Here is a 7,444-nt window from a genome sequence, read left to right as displayed (position 1 = left end):
TTGAGACAGAGTTTTGCTTTTGTTGCCTAGGCTGGAGTGCAATGGCATGATCTTGATTCATTGCAACCTACGTCTCCTAGGTTCAAGCGATTCTCCTGCTTCAGTTTCCCGAGTAGCTGGGATTACAGGTGTGTGCCACATCTGGCTAATTTTTTTGCATTTTTAATAGAGATGGGGTTTCACCACCTTGGCCAGACTGATCTTGAACTCCTGACCTCAGGTGTGATCCACCCACCTCGGCCACCCAAAGTGCTGGGATTACAGGCATGGGCCACCGCACCCAGCCTATAGAATGCATTTTTAAAACTATCTGATATTTCTTGGCTTATTAAAACATTCCATCTCCTCCTGGATTTATAGAGGAAAAATTCTGTCTCATCACCTTGAAGATTTTATGCCACTGCAATGCATTTACATTACCTGCACTGTGACATTTTACATTATTGAAATCTGTCTTGTTGAGGGATATCTTGTCTTTGACAGCAACCCAGGAACAGCATTCAAGATTAATTTTATTTGCTGATAATTTAGACATTACTTAGTTTATGTGAAATCATAAAATTTAGTCTACAATGTTTATTTTCTAATAAGTAATTAGCTCTGTGATCATGGCAGGCTAATTCTTTTGACGAAATGCTTCCTATGTGTCTTAAGTTTAGAGAATAAACATTAAGAAGATAAAAGTGAAATATATATCACAGCGAGATTGTAAAAAGTAGATTTTTAATCAGAGGATGAAAAGAGGAGTTGACTTTTAATTAGAAGCTTTGGATTTTGGTTCCAGTTTGACTGCTTTTAGTATAGAGCTGTTTATTTACCTTGAATTTATAGCTTATCTTTCGAGTGAGGATATCATTTCCTGGGAAGCTTGCCTAATACAGTTAAAGGGAGTAGCAAATAGGATTCTGTACATCCTAAAACTTTGAAATTTTGTGCTATACAAATGAAAGGAATTATTATTGAAAAAGGATTTAAATGATCTCCAAGTTTTATCTCTAAATGTATTGATATGACTGCAGTAAAAAAGTGCAATTGTTTTAATTCTTACAGTTATTCATTATAACCTCAATGGCAGATAATCTGATAGGTTTGCTATATTTGTTTGTACCATTGAGCTGTGTTTATCATAAATATGAAAGAAAAGTCTCTGCCTTCTCAGAGCCTTGGAGTGGGCAGAGTACTTGTGAGAGACGAGGAATAAAAACATGGGAACTAAACTCTTAATTGCTAGGGTTTAGAAATTGTTAGTACCAAAGAGATCTGTTAGTTTTCTATTGCTACTGTAACTTATTACTACAAACTGTGTGTCTTAAAATAACACAAATTTATTCTCTTCTAGATCTGGAGGTCAGAAGTCTGAAATGATTCTTACAGGGCTGAAAACAAGGTATTGTGAGGGCTAGTTCCTTATGAAGGCTGTAGGGGAGAATCCATTTCCCTGCTTTTTCCAGCTTCCAGAGGCCACCTACACATTCCTTGGGTTGTTGCCCTGCATCATATCATCTTTCCTCCCCTCTGCTTCTATTAACACATCATCATTTTTCCCCTTGACCTTCTTACCTCCCTTTGGTAAGAATCTTTGTCATTACATGGGACTCACCTCAGTAATCCAGGATAATCTCTTCATCTCAGAATCCTTAATTTAACCACATCTGTGGGGCTTGTTTTGCCATCTCAGGTTCTGGGGATTTAGATGTGGATATATTTGGAGGAGGGGGTAGGACATTATTCAACCTACCACAGTAGGAGCATTTCTCACCTTCAGCTGGTCCATATACTACTGATTATTACTGCCCCACTAAATTACTGAATTTCAGCGCTTTGAGATATTAACTTATAATTTAAAAAGGGACTGTGTGAACAAATATGAATTGAATATAGAAATTACTTGTCTAATTTGTGGGTTTTTTCTCTCTCTTTTGCAATGAGAGAGTTCTCAAGTAAAGGAACCGTTAGGAAGGATGACTAGTCCTTCTATATTAGTTCATTTTCACACTGCTATAAAGAAAACTCCCTGAAACTGGGTAATTTACAAAGGAAAGAGGGTTAATTGACTCACAGTTCCGCATGGGTGAGGAGGCCTCAAGAAACTTACAATTATGGTGGAACGCAAAGGAGAAGCAAACACCTTCTTCAAAAACAGCAGGAGCAAGCAAGCGAATGAAGAAGGAACTGTGAAACACTTTAAAAACCATCAGGTCTCGTGAGAACTCACTCACTATTATAAGAAAAGCATGGGGAAATTTGCCTCCATGATCCAATCACTTCCCTCCCTCCACATGTGGAGATTATAGTGCTAGATGAGATTTGGGTAGGGATGCAGAGTCAAAGCACATCGCCTTCTTAACCTGTAATACTCTGATGGCCTTCATATATACATATATATATATGAACCTATATATATGAACATATATATATATATGAACCTATATGTATATGTTTGGCCCGTCTTAGTTTCTCTTTCCTCTTAGTGAAACTGCATCTGGTGGTTTGTTTTGCCATCTTTTGTCCTAATACCCACCGGGATAAAATTAGTTTTGACTCATACTGTCAATGATTGAAAGTTTTCAGCTGGGAGAACTGAAATAGGACCAAGTGATAGCTGTAGATCTTGATTACAATGTTGCTCAGCAACCTAGCTACAGGTTTCCATTCTAAGAAATAATACTAGTACATACAGACATCTTACAAAAGATATGCATGACAGGAACTTCTAACTTACAAAGAAGCTATCATTTCAGATATGGGAAAACAGTCACCAAACCATTCTGTGAAGGTAATAGAATTAAAAGGACACATTCATGATATAAGAGTGTTAACACCCTAAAGTTGGTGTCCTCTTATTTCCTATTAGTTATGTTCCAGTGCTTTTGAGTCCTTCATAGTCTAACATCTTGGAAAGGCAAAAAACAAAACTCGTTTAACAGTGGAATGATAAACGCACAACTATTATGACATACTATTAAATACCCTTATCCGTAATTCTGTGTTCTGCGATTACCTGCAGTCAACTGCAGCCCAAACATATTAAGTGAAAAATTCGAGAAATAAACAAGTTGTGAATTGTAAGTTGCATGCATTTCTGAATAGCATGGTGAAATCTGCAGCCCAGCTCTGTCCTACCAGGGGTGTGAGTCATCTTGTTGTCCATTATATCCATGCTGTACACACTGCTCTTCTGTTAGCAGCAGTCTGGGTTATCAGATCAACTGTCACTACTGCTATCACAGTGATTGTGTTCCAGTTACCTCATTTTACTTAATAATAACCCCAAAATGCAAGAGTAGTAATGCTAGCATATTGTTATAATTGTTCTACTATTATTGTTAATCACTTTTGTGTCTAATTTATAAATTAACTTAGTCATAGGTATGTATGTATAGAAAAAAAAACCCTTTGTATATAGAGGGTTGATTACTATCTCCAGTTTCAGGCATCCACTGGGGACATTGTGACATATCACCATTGATAAGGGGGAACTATTATGTGGATGTTGAACATTTGAAAATAGGTAAAAGTATTTTAGGAGCCATTTTGTACTTCTATACATTTTTAACAGCTGTTTTATCATAAAAACAAATTGAATATCTATAAAAGTTAGGAAATATTAGAACTATAAATGAAGTAAATAAAATTCCTGTAACCTCCTTTACCAGAGAAAGCCACTGTTAATATTTTTGGTTATGGGTGTTCTGTTGTTTTGTACTTACTAGCATAGCACTCAATATTATAGAAACAATCTTTAACACAGAAAACAGAATAATGTCTTACCTATATTGTTAGAAATAATTGAAAGCAAAACTTACGACAGAGAAAAATCTAAATTTCCTGCAATTATTATTATTTGGTTTTAATTATATTTGTCTTTTATTAAGGCATTGAAAACACTAACTCAGACTCTCAGGTTTATGTCTCTGTTTCAAAATCTGCAGAAGCACCATTAAAATGATTAATATTTTATAATACTTTTGAGTTCATAAAGCACATTCAGAAATTTACTTCACATGTCTAATCTCAATGGCACCTGTGACATTTAAATGTTAACTACAGAGTACTTATCAAGGCAGAGTTGCACATTGGGTCTTGCAGTTTTTGCATTGCAATAGCGCTTTACCAAGACAACAGAGGAGCTTCTAATGCTAGAAATAAACTAACTGCTCATGGTTTCAACTCTTTAATCTTATCTGAATAATATACGGATCCCATGGAGAATTTCACTTTTTGTTTTTTGTGGTTTTTGTTTGTTTGAAATGGGGGTCTCATTCTGTTGCCCAGGCTGGAGGGCAGCTCATTGCAGTGGCATTACCATAGCTCACTGCAGTCTTGAAATCCTGGGCTCAAGTGATCCACCCACATCAGCTTCCTGAGTCCTACCTAGGACTACAAGCATATGCCACCTTGCCCTGCTAAATTTTTATTTTTATTTTAGAAATTAGGCCTTGTTATGTTGCCCAGACTGATCTCAAACTTCTGGTCTCAAGTTATCTTCCCACTGGGTAATTTACAAAGGAAAGAGGGTTAATTGACTCACAGTTCCGCATGGGTGAGGAGGCCTCAAGAAACTTACAATTATGGTGGAACGCAAAGGAGAAGCAAACACCTTCTTCAAAAACAGCAGGAGCGAGCAAGCGAATGAAGAAGGAACTGTGAAACACTTTAAAAACCATCAGGTCTCGTGAGAACTCACTCACTATTATAAGAAAAGCATGGGGAAATTTGCCTCCATGATCCAATCACTTCCCTCCCTCCACATGTGGAGATTATAGTGCTAGATGAGATTTGGGTAGGGATGCAGAGTCAAAGCACATCGCCTTCTTAACCTGTAATACTCTGATGGCCTTCATATATACATATATATATATGAACCTATATATATGAACATATATATATATATATGAACATATATATATGAACCTATATGTATATGTTTGGCCCGTCTTAGTTTCTCTTTCCTCTTAGTGAAACTGCATCTGGTGGTTTGTTTTGCCATCTTTTGTCCTAATACCCACCGGGATAAAATTAGTTTTGACTCATACTGTCAATGATTGAAAGTTTTCAGCTGGGAGAACTGAAATAGGACCAAGTGATAGCTGTAGATCTTGATTACAATGTTGCTTAGCAACCTAGCTACAGGTTTCCATTCTAAGAAATAATACTAGTACATACAGACATCTTACAAAAGATATGCACGATAGGAACTTCTAACTTACAAAGAAGCTATCATTTCAGATGTGGGAAAACAAAGTCACCAAACCATTCTGTGAAGGTAATAGAATTAAAAGGACACATTCACGATATAAGACTGTTAAAACCCTAAAGTTGGTGTCCTCTTATTTCCTATTAGTTATGTTCCAGTGCTTTTGAGTCCTTCATAGTCTAACATCTTGGAAAGGCAAACAACAAAACTCATTTAACAGTGGAATGATAAACGCACAACTATTGTGACATACTATTAAATACCCTTATCCGTAATTCTGTGTTGGACTCCCAAAGCATAATCCCAACACATGTGAGCCACCACACCTGGCAAATTTTACTTAAATATGGAACACTGTGGTGTTCCAAGTCTAGTTTTGTACCACTAGTGTGCAGCCAGTGGGTCTTACCATTTTGTCCCTCTAAGGTCTTGGAGGACTTATATTTCACACAGCATCTTTATATATATTCAAGGATGGTAGGATTTTCTTCTTGCCAAACAAAAGCACTAGTTGTAGTGAACAAGGAAACTAAGATGACACCTCAAGGGGAAACTATCATCGCTCTGCTGTGAAGGCCAGTAACACTATCTGGTGAATAATATTGGAAGCTCTCATGGTCTGTCTAAGCATTCAGCATGAGGCGCTACACCTAAACTCAGTGTCTCATGAGGCTGGAGAGCTGCATTTGTCTAGGTGCTGGGCACTGATACTTTCAGCATTCTCAAATGTTGGCACAAAAATTCAATTTTCTTAATATTTGACCTCAAAATATGTATTCCTCTTACAAGTCCATTCTTATGCACAAAGAGAAAGCCACAAGGGGGCAAAGTCCATCTCCAAAAGAAGCACCCAAGGGGACCTAGCTTGATCCTGCCCACGTGTGCCGCTCTTTGGGATGGTAAGAGACCAGAGACCCCTCACTGCTGCCCCTGCTTTCTGTCACTTATTTTTTATTTTATTTTATTTTTTGAGACAGAGTCTCTCTCTGTTGCCCAGGCTAATGTGCAGTGGTGCAATCTCGGCTCACTGAAACCTCTGCCACCTGGGTTCAAGAGATTCTCCTCCCTCAGCCTCCTGAGTAGCTGGGATTGCAGGCAACTGTCACTGCACCTAGCTAATTTTTGTAGTTTTTTAGTAGAGACAGGGTTTCACCATCTTGGCCAGGCTGGTCTTGAACTCCTGACCTCGTGATCCACCTGCCTCAGCCTCCCAAAGTACTTGGAATACAGGTGTGAGCTAACACACCCGGCCTGTCACTTCTAATTTGCACCAAATGATGCTCCAGGCTCTCTACACGTGTGTACACAGGCCTTACATACACTTGAAGCCAAGAAAAAAGAAAAAAGACATTTACATGGGTAAATGGGTTATTACAAGGGAGGGGAAAGATAAGTAAGAATAGCAAAATACATGACATCAAGACATTGTTGTCAACTGCCATGTATTTCCACATTAAATGAATAGATACATATTCAAATATTCGTTCCTCTTGTTTGGGAAACATTTTAAAATAACATTATTGCCATTTGATGGGTGCCAACTAAATAGCAGACACTATGTTAAGAACTACATTATCTCTAACCATCATGATATCATGATAACTTTATTTGGTAGACATTATTATACATATTCAAATTTTATAGAAACCAGGCTGGAGGATTTGAGAAACTTTACGTTTGAAGTGGTTGAATCAGGAGTGAAACCCAGGTCTGTGGCTACAAAGACCAAGCAAGCCCTAATATGTTATGATGACTTAAACGGGTATCTATATTTTCTTCTTTTTAAACAGAGTGAAAACTAAGAACTTTGCTACCTAATAAAATATTCTATGGTACTATTTGTATAGAAAAATCTATGAAAATTAGGGAATTATATCTGATTGTCATTCAGAATATATCCAATTAGAAGACATATTTAATTTTAAATTCTACTTTAGCCAGTTGAAGAGAGACATATGTTGCAATAGTGATAACCATAGCAGCTAATTCTACTTTATATACAGTTCTTATAAAATCCAGATAATTATTTTGAATTGTGAGCCACCTTATAAAATTACTAGGAAATCACCACTAATTCAATGTGAATTACTGTTTAGTGCCAAACTACAGATGAACAACAAGTTTATTTTCTCTGTCATGCCAAAACCCACCACTTAAGACAATTAAAAGAAAAATAAAAGTTCATCTGTGGGAAACAGACTTTTTTTGGCAATTATTTTTTGTATTTATTAGTGGGAAAAATACTGC

Source organism: Piliocolobus tephrosceles, chromosome 3 (assembly GCF_002776525.5).
Source record: "Piliocolobus tephrosceles isolate RC106 chromosome 3, ASM277652v3, whole genome shotgun sequence".
Lineage (NCBI taxonomy): Eukaryota > Metazoa > Chordata > Mammalia > Primates > Cercopithecidae > Piliocolobus > Piliocolobus tephrosceles.
This window is presented reverse-complemented; position numbering follows the sequence as displayed.